This window comes from Schistocerca piceifrons, chromosome 6 (assembly GCF_021461385.2).
Source record: "Schistocerca piceifrons isolate TAMUIC-IGC-003096 chromosome 6, iqSchPice1.1, whole genome shotgun sequence".
Taxonomy (NCBI): domain Eukaryota; kingdom Metazoa; phylum Arthropoda; class Insecta; order Orthoptera; family Acrididae; genus Schistocerca; species Schistocerca piceifrons.
This window is the reverse complement of record NC_060143.1, coordinates 209,350,619-209,362,984: the sequence shown is the minus strand read 5'-3', so window position 1 is coordinate 209,362,984 and position 12,366 is coordinate 209,350,619. Positions and strand designations below refer to the sequence as shown.

The window sequence follows — 12,366 nt, the reverse complement described above, 5'->3', positions numbered from 1 at the left end:
ATTGCCTCTTCGTCTCTGGTGAAAAATGATGCAGCCATGTTCCATCACCTGTCACAATTCTTCCAAGAAATTCATCTCCACCATTGACGTACTGTTCAAAAAGTTCGCTGCATACCGTTTTTCCTGTTTCTTTGTGAGCCACTGTCCAACATCCTGGGAACCCACCTGGCACAAACCTTTTTTAACGCCAACACTTTCAGTATTCCGCAAACACTTCCTTCCCCTATTCCAACGTAGCGTGACAATTCGTTCACTGTGATGCGTCTGTCAGAAGTCTCCAATTCGTTACCTCTCTGCACATTGTCTGGAGTGTGTGCATTTCTTTTGGAGTGACCTACGTATATCGATAAAATCTTTTTTTGTTATTGAAGTATACAGTTTAGAGACCTACTGTCATTTAACCCCTTAATGCCTGATCAAATTTCTAGATGAAACGTAAAAATCCAAAATCGTGTCGACATATGATTCAAAAAATTCCTGACACTGAACTGCAATAACTGAATTTTATTATTACTAATCGTTTCGGCCGTAAGCCATCATCTGGTATCAAAATCACATAAAACGTTTCATTTGTCATGAGTACTGAACCAAAATGCATTGACATTGAATATTTTAAACCAAATGAAACATGTAATAAGAAACTCATTCACAGCATTTACAAGTGCAGCAGTCGTCCTATTCATATGAGATATGTCGTTGTCATCCCATATGACTAGAAAAATTGCTGCATTTCTAAATTCTATGAATGAGTTTTTTATTACACGTTTCATGTGAAATAAAATATTCAATGCTTTCCGTTTCAATATTAAAGACAAATTAAATGTTTTAAATGATATTTTCGTACCAAATGATGGTTTACGGCCAAAAGTGATAGTACTAATAAAAACCAGTTAATGCCGTTCAGTGTCATGAGATTTTTGAGAGCTTATGAGGTACTCGAAGTACTCAGGGGAGTGCAGCATCGTCAGAAGCGCTGGTAGCTCCGTGAAGAATCAGCATCTACCGGCACCGGCATTCAAAAACAGTAAACTTTCCAGTTATCAGCGCAGTGTTGACATGATGCGAATTCTCGACACTCGGCATTAGGGGGTCAAATGCAATCCAGCGCACCTACGACCCTCATTTAAACGATGAACAAAATCTTGCATGACGGCTCGGCATGTCATAGCCGCCACTTGTCTACAGATATCTTTTTCAATCGCTCCAGAGAAGTCTGATTATCAACATACACTTTAGATTTGACGTATCCCCATAAGAAAAAATCCATGGGGCTCAAATGTGGACTACGTTGGTGCCAGTTTATGTCACCCCTGCTGGAAATCAATTTGCTAGGGAAAATGTCACACCGACCTCTGTGGCCGAGCGGTTCTAGGCGGTTCAGTCCGGAACCGCGCTGCTGCTACGGTCGCAGGTTCGGATCTTGCCACGGGCATTGACGTGTGTGATATCCTTAGGTTAGTTAGGTTTAAGTAGTTCTACGTCTAGGGCGCTGATGACCTCAGATGTTAAGTCCCATAGTGCTCAGAGCCATTTGAACTATTTGCAAATTTCACGAGCGTGTGTGGTGTAACTTCGTCGTCAATCCACGTTCTTTGGTTATAACCAGGACAGGTTTGCAGTTCAGGCACAAAAAAGTTCATTGATACCGTCAAATAATGTTCCAAATTCACTTTAACTGCACGACCGCTCTCGTCCTTGAAAAACTACGGACCAATTATTCCTCGAACCGACATAGCAGCCCATACATTGACTTTTGGCGAAAGTTTCTCTTGCTTCTTTTTAGATGTCGTTGCACTCCAGTAGTGGTAATTTTACCTTTTGAGCTGACCACACAGGTGAAAATGAGACTCGTCAGAAAACAAGATGTTGTTAAAGAACTACAGCCTATGTCCGGCATCATGAGGATTTAATTCTTGCACCAACTGGATTTTATAATGGTGCAGTTTAAGTTGTTTCCGTGGAATTCGGTGCAGTCATGCTCTTTGCACATTTAAAAGTACTTGCACGCTTACAAATGGAGACGTTAGGATAATCACGAACAGGCCGATTTACACTTTCCACGGATTCGCCCGTTCTCGATGACCTCGACCGCCCAGATTTCAGTATGACCGGTGTAGAACCGGTTAACTCAAACGTTTTTATTCATTTCCAGATAAGAGGAACACTTGGAGCATCCTTTCCATTATGGAATCCACGATCACTGCAAAACTTCCTCCGTCCCACAGTCGCAGAGTCATCGATTTTGTAAAATTCTCGCATAAAGAACGCGCGGTCTGCTCCCGAGAAGTGCTCCATACCCACTGAATTTCTAAAGGCCATGCAAGCAATGAACTTACCCCTCCCCACGCCTCTCCTGCCCCCTCTCCTCATCTCCTCAGAATTGTTGCGCATGCGCAGAGAGCTCTTCAAATATAAACTTGATTTTAAGACACCCTGTGGTAATAGATGAAGTAGTATGGACCACAGAAACAAAACGTCCAGTAAACTAGGGTTCTAAAGTGCATACTTTAAGTGCTGTTGGACGCTCTTTCAATAAAAGGGATGTGTTTCATCATGTCTTGTCCGAAGACTGAGGACCCATGTCAAAGATGGAACCATAATTAAGGACAGTCGCTTCTCAGGCAGCAACGAGTGAGAGACATTCCATATGCAGCCACAGCCGGAAGCTTACTAACGTAACAGCACAGTCCCGCTCACCCATTCACTGATCATCGCCTACAAGGATACCAACGTCCTATTTCACATCCAGCAACGCGAGTCGCATTAGAAGGCAGAAGTGTATATCAAAGATTATAGTCAACTGAACACTGAGATGAGACTATCATTCTGCATTATACCAAGTGTTTAGTGACAGTCTTTGGAGACAGTAACAAATACGCATGTCGTTCCAGTAGACATGGATTCTTTTCAAGTTCAGTATTTCAGATTGTTCATGTCTTAATAAAGTGATTTAATATTTTGTGCGGGTTGTGTATCCATTCGACCGCATCCATAAATAAATTTGGGCTTGCAAGAACGCACTACAGGGTCGAAGCGAATGTCTCAAGTGTTTTTTCGTCTGGTACTACGAAGATTCAGGAGATTCCTAGTTCTTTAGGCATGCATTTTAGAGCCCATATTTACTGGGTATTTGGTATATATTGTTTGGCCTATATCTCCTCCTCCAAAGTTATGGAAACCAAAGGATTTTCAGTAGAAGAGATGTGTTTTATCGTATCGAAGATGAACAAGAGTTCATAGCTCATGTGTGTATTTTAGAGCCTATGTTTAGTAGACTTTTTTCTTCTATTGGTCTATGCTATCAACTTCTACAACAACGATTCCCGTCAGATCTGCGTAGTTAAAAGCTGTCGGGCTGGGCTAGCACTTGGATGGGTGACCATCCGGTCCAACGAGTGCTGTTGGGAAGCGGGCTGCACTCAACCCTTGTGAGGCAAACTGAGGATCTACTTGATTGAGAAGAAGCGCCTGCGGTCTCTTAAACTGTCATACGGCCGGGAGAGCGGTGTGCTGTGCACATGCCCCTCCATATCCGCATCCAGTGACGCCTGTGGGCTGAGGATGACACGGCGACCGGTCGGTCCGTTAGGGCTTCGTGGCCTGTTCAGGCGGAGTTTAGTTTAGTTTTACCAACTTCTAAGGTTGCCTACTGTACGATCTTAGGGAAATGAGTAGCGGTACATGTATTGCACTGTCAAATATAGTAGGACGATTTTCGCTAAGCTTTCGACACAAACGTTTCCGGATCAGGGTTATTCACCTATAAATCGATACATTTAGCCTTCTCCGTTATCCCTAAAGGTTTGTAACATCGTCAGCGAATCCCCCTATATGTAGAGTTATGACCAGCCGATATAGCCGATCGCGTCAGTGCACCACTTCTGGGTTTTGGGGAGGTGAGCCTGCCAAGGAAAGAACCCGCCTCATGGATTAACTACGACTGCTGGTGAACTTGCCAGTCTGGATATGGTTTTTAGGCGGTTTCTCACAGCAAATTACATAAATACCGGACGGATACCAATGTCCCACTGCAGGCACACACTACGCAAAGATTTAGAAAACGTTCTCACACTTGGATATCGGATGGGGTACTGAAAAGTAATGCCTCCGAGCTTTTTATATGAAAAATTTTGAAGCTTTTTGAATAAAGCAAACTTCATTAACATTCTACATCTTAATTCTACATATTTGTTTCTCGACGAAAGTCACCCTGGAGACAAAGACAATTCTCCCAATGAGAGACCCATTTGTTGACACCATTACTGTAGAATGTTTGACTTGACTAGTCATAACCTTACCTCTGCTTGCAACGCTTCATCACTGTTTTAGCTGAATACGTCATTGTGGCGTTGCGGGAACTTGGCGGAAAAGTAAAGTTTACAAGTAGAGCATAGACGACTGGGGAATCCTTCTAGAGACGATAGAGAACACGAATGGTGTAATCCACTGACAAATCGACTTTTGTCAAAGGGATAATTGTCAGTGTCGGGAAGGACCATACAGGAAACGGCAAAGCTGATCGACTCTCCTAGTGCTACTGTCGTGAGCATCGGTGCGAAGCGGCTGTAGCACGGTGAAGCCGTGAGTAGGCGACAAGAAGTTGGACGACCACACCTCATCACAGTACGTGGAAGACGGTGACTTGCCTGCTCCGCATAGGCGGATGCCAGCAGCAGCTCTGACGTCAGAGATCAATGCTGGTGCTGGCACAGGTCTTTCAGAGCACATAGTTTATTTCTATATCTACATCTACATCGATATTCCGCAATCCACCTTACGGCGCAAGGTGTATGGTACCCCGTACCACGACTAATCACTTGCTTTCCTGTGCTACTCGCAAACAGAACGAGGGAAAAACTACTGTATGCAAAGTATTTTAGCAGATGTAGAATCGTCCATTAGTCACCATTAAATGCCGTTCTCCAAATTTCTGAATAGTGTTTCTCGAAAAGAACGTCGCCTTTCCTCCAACGATTCCCATTTGAGTTCCCGCAGCATCACCGTAACATTTGGGTGTTGTTAGAACCTACCAGTACCAAATCTAGCAGCCCCCTCTGAACTCCATCGATGTCTTCCTTTAACCTGACGTGGTACGGATCCCAAATATTATAGCAGTACTCAAGAATAAGTCGCACTAGCGTTGTATATGTGGGCTTCTTTACAGATGAACCCCCACTTTCCTAGACTTCTCCCAATAAACTGAAGTCAATCATTTGCCTTCCCTACCACAATCGTCACTTGCTAGTTTCATTTCATACCGCTTTGTAACTTTACTTCCAGATATTTAAACGAGGTGACTATGTCAAGCACGACACTACTAATGCTGTGCCTGAACATTGCAGGTTTGTTCTCCCTGGTTATCCACACTAGCCTATATTTTTCTGCATTTAGAGCTAGCTGCCATTCATCACACCAACTAGAAATTTTGTCTACGTGATCTTGCGTCTTCCTACAGTCATTCAACTTCGACACTTTGCCATACTCCACAGCATCACCTACAAACAGTTGAAGATAGCCGCCCACCCTGTCCGCCAAATTATTTATGTGTATAGAGAATAATAGCGGTGCTATCACACTTCCCTGGGGCACTCCGGATGATACCCATGTCCCTGATGAACACATGCCATCAAGGACAATATACTGGGTTCCATAACTTAAGAAGCCTTAGAGCCACATATCTGTTAATGTCATCCATATGCTCGTACCTTCTTTAACAACCTGTAGTTGGGAATCGCGTCAAACGCTTTGTGGAAATCTGGAAATAAGAACCTGCCTTTCGTCCTTCATCCATAGTTCGCTGTGTGTCACGTGAAAAAAGGGCCGTCTGAGTTTTGCATGAGCGATGCATCCTAAAACCATGCTGATTCGTGGACATAAGCATTTCGGTTTCAACCAAATTTATTATATTCGAATCGAGAATACACTCACGGATTCCGCAACAAACGGATATTAGGAACATTTTTCCGATCCGTTCTTTTGCCCTTCTTATAGATAGAGTCATCTGCGCTTTTTTACAGTAGCTTGGAGCTTTGCGCTGGGCGGGAGCAAGACATTTACGATAAAAGCAAGCTAAGTACAGGACCAATGCTGCAGAGCATTCCTTGGGAAACCGAACTGGTATTCCATCCGGACCTGGTGACTTATTGGTTTTCTTCTCCTTCAGTTGTTTCTCTACTTCAGGTATGCTTATTACGATGTCGTCCCTGGGTCGAACATGTGTCTCCACTGCAGTCAGCCCAACGTGTTCCCTTGATGACCTAAAGGCATCGTCAACTACGGTTGCAAAGGGCGCCGGATTGCAGAGAGTGGACCGCTCATAAATGGAAACGTGTCGGCTGGTGTGATGAATCAAATTTCTTGTTTAATCAGGTCGACGATCGCATGTGGGGGAAAACATGCTTCAAACATACACGGCGCGATGGACGTAGATCGTTATGATACTAATACTATGGGGGCCGGCACTAGGTCTTCCTTGAAATTTGCGGTAACAGCTGTGGACTACGTGAACTTTGTTGCGGACTACCTGCACCCCTTCTTGGTTGATGTTCCACCCAAATATGATGTCGTCTTCCACCAGTATAACTGTCCGTGTCACAAGACCAGAGTCGTGATTCATTGGTTTGATGAGCAAAAAAATGAACTTACGTTGATATCTTGACTAAAATTTCATCTGATATGAACCCGATGGAACACATACAGGACGCGATCGGGTTCCAACACCACCCCGGCAAACCACCGGCCAGTAATTTACGGGAAATGCTTGATTGAGCATAGACATCTAGTGCCAGATACAGGTTGGTTATAATTGGTTTTTCGCTAGTTGAGGTGACATCCATCAAAAACGAGTGATATCAGGACATTGAAACTTTGGTGAAACGTTTTTAAGGACATTGGGAAGAGAAATAACGTATAAACCATTAAAGAAACACATTTAAATTTCCACATGAGAAGGGAACATTTGTTAATTGCACGCCATGTTTTTTCCGTTCCATGTTATAAACGTTATTCAATGTGACTGCCATCTGCATCCGCGACAGCCTGGAACAGCAATAGAGACACCATTTCACAACTGTTGGTGAGGTATATCGTTTGGTGATGTCACACGGTCAACATTTCTCATCTATTTTTGGTGTATGTCCCGACATTTGCGACTGCATGTGTCTCGTACGAAATTACTTGCCCGCATCTCGTGGTCGTGCGGTAGCGTTCTCGCTTCTCACGCCCGGGTTCCCGGGTTCGATTCCCGGCGGGGTCAGGGATTTTCTCTGCCTCGTGATGGCTGGGTGTTGTGTGCTGTCCTTAGGTTAGTTAGGTTTAAGTAGTTCTAAGTTCTAGGGGACTGATGACCGTAGATGTTAAGTCCCATAGTGCTCAGAGCCATTTGAACCACGAAATTACTTGTCTCAGCGTCATCTACGCCGCTTCTTAAGCGTTAATAAGAAGCCCCCTGTATAGTGAATAGTGCGTTATTCTCGTTGAGATGCTTCCTTTCTAAGCGGTACGCTGTTTAAGTGGCATAACAGTGTCCTATAAGCTGCCATTTTGTACTTCATAGGAAGATTAGAGGGTTGATGGATCAGCGTCCTACTAGTAGTAGACGACTTCGGGAAAACATCAGAAGGGAAAGTAGCTCCTTCCAAAGTTATACGTAGGTACAAACACGCTAAGGAATTATCCGTACTAAGTTCCACTGAAAGTTAAATTTCATCCCGCAGGGAGTTCAGGCGACTTTCCCACAGTCCATGCTTCACTGCCATACAATGCTGCGCTAGAAACGTACATTCTCAGAAATTTATTCCTCAGATTAAGGTCCATGTCTGATACCAGTGGACTTCTCTTGACCTGGAATGCCCTTTTTGCGAGTGCTAGCCCGCTTTTTATGTCCTCCTTGCTCCGTCCGTCATGGGTTATTTTGCTCCGTAGATCGCAGAATTCCTTAACTTCATCTACTTCATGACCATCAATCCTGATGATAAGTTTCTCACAGTTCTCACTTCTGCTACTTCTCATTACTTTCGTCTTTTTCCGATTTATTCTGGGTCCATATTCTGTAGTCATTAGACTGTACATTTCGTTCAGCAGATCACTGAAGATAGCAATGTCATTGGCGAATCTTATCGCTGATATCCTTTCATCTTGAATTTTAATTCTACTCCTGAAGCTCTCTTTTATTTCCAACACTGCTTATTCGCTGTATAAATCGAGCAATAGGGACGAAAGACTACATCTCTATCTTACACCCCCTTTAATCCGAGCACTTCATTATTCGTCTTCCACTCTAACTACTCCCTCTTGGTTCTTGTACAAGTTGTATATTACCATTCTGTCCCTATAACTTAGCCCTATTTTCCTCAGAATTTAGAATATCTTGCACCATTATCAACCATAACGTCAGAACTACCCCACTGGTGCCTTTACTGTTTCAAAGGCCAAACTGATTGTCATCTAACACATCCTCAATGTTCTTTTTTATTCTGCTGTATGTTTTTCTCGTCGGCAAGTAGGATGCATGACCTGTTAAGCTGATTGTGCGATAATTGTCGCACTTGTTAACTCTTGCAGTCTTCGGAAATGTGTGGATGATATTTTTCCGAAAGTCAGGTAGTACATCGCCAGATTCACGCATTCTACACACCAACGTGAATGGTGGTTTTGTTGCCACTTCCCCCAATGATTTTAGAAATTCTGGCGGAAAGTGGTCTATCCTTTCTGTCTCATTTGATCTTAAGACCTCTAAAACTCTGCCATACTGATTTGTAAAAAGTAGCAGCCTTAGAACGACGTTGGTCGTGACTGTTTCGGCGTTCGTATGACGGCAGTCTCAGACTGCCAATCCGTGAAGTCTATGTCATGATCAGTTCCTGTCATCATGACATCGAAAAGATGAGCTAGCGATTAATCCACTTTCGCATATGGTGAATTAAGAATGGGCTTCCGAACAAGTTGTGTTAGAAACATTTTTGTGCAGAGTCCTGACATTAAATTTCCTTGTACTGAAAAAGCTATTTCTAGGCTGTCCATAAACTATAAATATTCCAGTTAATCCGAGGTGTGTTTCTTGAGAAGTAACGTTTAGAAATAAAATTAAACAGGTAGACTTTCCCTAGCAATTTTGCTTTTACGTGAAAGGCTGTACACTAATCTACTTTTCTACATAATTCCCACCAATATTAAGGCACTTATCGTGTCGTACAGCCAGCTTTGAATACAATCCTCTTGGAAATCTTCCGCCTGAGCATAATTTTCGACAATTTAAACGTTCAGTAGCAACTGCATAAGCACACTTCTTGGCACCTGAGGAAACTCAACACGTAACGCCGAAATCGTAAAGAATCTGTTCTCATTTTTCATCAAATTTCTGCACCAGATCATCAGTAATGATTGAAAATAGCTGACTTCGTTCCTCTTCATGCACATTCATAAGTCACCTTTTAAAGCTCTCACCCATTTCGGTACCATCTCATCGGTCAGAAGTGTCAAGAAATGTGCTTTATGCAATTGTTACAGAACCTTTAAATTATCGAAAATTGTACTCAGGCAGCAGATTCATACTAAGATGATATTCAAAGCTGGTTGTACGGTACAATAAATGCCTTAATATTGGTGCGAATTTCGCAGAAAAGTAGAACAAAGTGCAGGTTTTCATGTAAAAGTAGAACTACCGAGAAAAGTCTACTTGTTTTGTTTTTATTTCAAAACGCTATTTACTTCAAACACACGCCTCATATTTCAGCAGCTCATGTCAACGCGTGAACATGATTTCAGTCGAATTATATGTGAATTCCACCTAACAGCCAGCCACTGTAAGGCGTTTATGATGGTTCCCAGCAACAGTACTTTCCGTCGTTGCCTTTGTGCACCACTCCTGTGTGTTATTACGTAAGCTATCGTCCTAAAGACGGTAACTATTTCGCAAAGACGGTAGTTTTGGTACGTGATGGAGGTAACGAAACGCGCTCCCACATAAAACAGCACTTTGGAATGATCGAGAGGTGCGCTTGCCACGTTTATGACAATATGAAACCCACGAACGCTCTCGATACACTTCGAAACATAATTCAGTGCCTCGAAGAGACATACCCCATATACAAAAAACTGTTTTGTAATAGTATTTATTCGTCATCCTGAATACTTCAGTTATTGTCATTTATAGCTTTTACTATTCAGAGTTTCGCTATTGTAATTAATAATTCAGATCTTCCTGGCAGATTAAAACTCGAACCTGGGACCTTTGCCCTTCGCGGGAAAGTGCCCTACCAACTGAGCTATCCAAGCACGACTCATAACCCGTCCTCACAGCTTTACTTTCACCAGTTCCTTACCTCTCAGGTTCAAATTCCAGCCAGGCACACAGTTTTAATCTACCACGAAGATTTACGTCAGTGCACACTCCGCTGCAGAAAGGAAATTCAATTTGGAACAATTAATCGCTGTTTCGTTCCCACGGCTGCCTTAGCAGTGAGCTTGAGAAATTACTAAAGTAAGTAAAAATGTTATGAATCTACAAAGCAATGGAAAACATAGCAGCTGAAACGAACGATACAAAAACTGAAAACTATTAGAATATGTTTCGTGTCTTCTTTAGTGTAATGTATTGTCCCCGGAATGTATTGTCCCTTGAATGCGACAGAAAGTATTGAATTATCAAGGACGGAGATAGCAATGCAGTAACTGTTGCGGTAATTAGCGTAGTTGAAAAAGCGTGGTACGTAAAATCTGAGAACTCATATATTACAGCGTGGGATGAAGATAATATTGTTGGAAACAGCTAAGTATTACTGCATGAAAATAACTTCACAAACAGCGGTGAAGGTCGTTAAATCAATGGACACTCAAGCTATCGAGTCTTCGCCCTACTAAAGTTCAAAATACTCTGGAACGAGCATGTTTACAGAATGCAAAATCGCAGAGTACCGAATGTAACGTAATAACATCCTGATTCGGAGACCAAATTAAACTGTAGCTCCTCCTACAACTGCCCGTGCAAGTCAGTTCAAAGTTCGTAGGAGGGCAACGGCACACCACCCCTGACAGAATCCTACCTAGTAAAGCAATGTGGTGTTCAAAACAACCTCCGACTTGTTGACAGTTTACCTTTTTTAATGTAAGAGCCATTAAGCAAAAGGAGTACTTGCGAATCTCAAAAGAGGAGATTATAAATTGGAGCCAGAACAGCTGAGTCGCGGTATTGTACTCTCTTTTACTCCGCCTTTAAATTTTTAACATTTATTTATTTATTTATTTGCCTTATATTCAGTGACGTGCATCCCAACCTAAACCTAGTGAATATAAGTGACTAGACGTGCAAGTTTGTCTGCTTGCTGAAAATGAGATAGATACGTAAAACGAGCTTAACACACTGTCGCTTCTCGGAAAAGTCTCAAATGTAAGGGGCGATCAAACATTTCCCGTTTGATGGCGTTGCTGTAGCGTATATGCAACGTAGCGCGACTCCTATGCGGGTTTGTAAGCGCCGACACGTAGGCAGGGGATTACTGAGAGATTCGTGTCTTTCTGGCGTGCGTACGGTAAATGCGGAAACGTGAACTGTGGCGATGTTACCGTCAAACATGTCCAAACAGACATGCAGTTACTCTTTTCTCTGCTTTCGATGGACAAACACCTGCAGACAATCATCAGAAAATCAAGAATGTGTATGGGCACCATGTCTGTCGAAATTTAATGTTGTGGAACGGTGCATCAAGTTCTGTGCTGGATGCTGTTGCTTCATGATAACGCACGTCCACATATCGCAAATGCTACAACGCAAAAGCTAAGTCAACTGAAGGGGGACTCGAGGACCCGTCCTATCGTCCTGAGGACCCCTCCCCCCCCCCCTCTCTTATGATTGTCACACATTTAGTCCCTTCAAAACGGCCTTGAAGGGTCGACGATTCCTGTCGGAGGATGATCTGTAGTCGGGAGTTACGGCCTTCTTCGCGCAGCAGGTGCCGATGTTGTACCAGTTGAGTTACGGCCTTCTTCGCGCAGCAGGTGCCGATGTTGTACCAGTTATCTTCAACCTGGCGCGTTGGTGGCATTATTGTCTCAACGCTCACGGCGATTTCCCTGATTGGCATACAGATTCTGGGCAGTACGGCCTTCGAACGCAAAGTTACCGAATTCCGAAAAAAAAATGCTCAAATGACTCTGAGCACTATGCGACTTAATTTCTGAGGTCATTAGTCGCCTAGAACTTACAACTACTTAAACCTAACTAACCTAAGGACATCACACACATCCATGCCCGAGGCAGGATTCGAACCTGCGGCCGTAGCGGTCGCTCGGCTCCAGACTGTAGCGCCTAGAACCGCACGGCCACCCTGGCCGGCGAATTCCGAAACACCGGTAGATATAAAAACAGAG

The 12,366-nt window shown here is 43.2% G+C and overlaps 1 protein-coding gene across 1 annotated transcript in view; it reads right to left on the bottom strand.

Annotated features, from left to right (window-relative positions):
* The window catches only part of LOC124803240 (gamma-aminobutyric acid type B receptor subunit 2), a 431,083-nt gene that overhangs the window by 176,427 nt on the left and 242,290 nt on the right, over nucleotides 1-12,366 (bottom strand). The gene's annotated exons all lie outside the window — the stretch shown is intronic.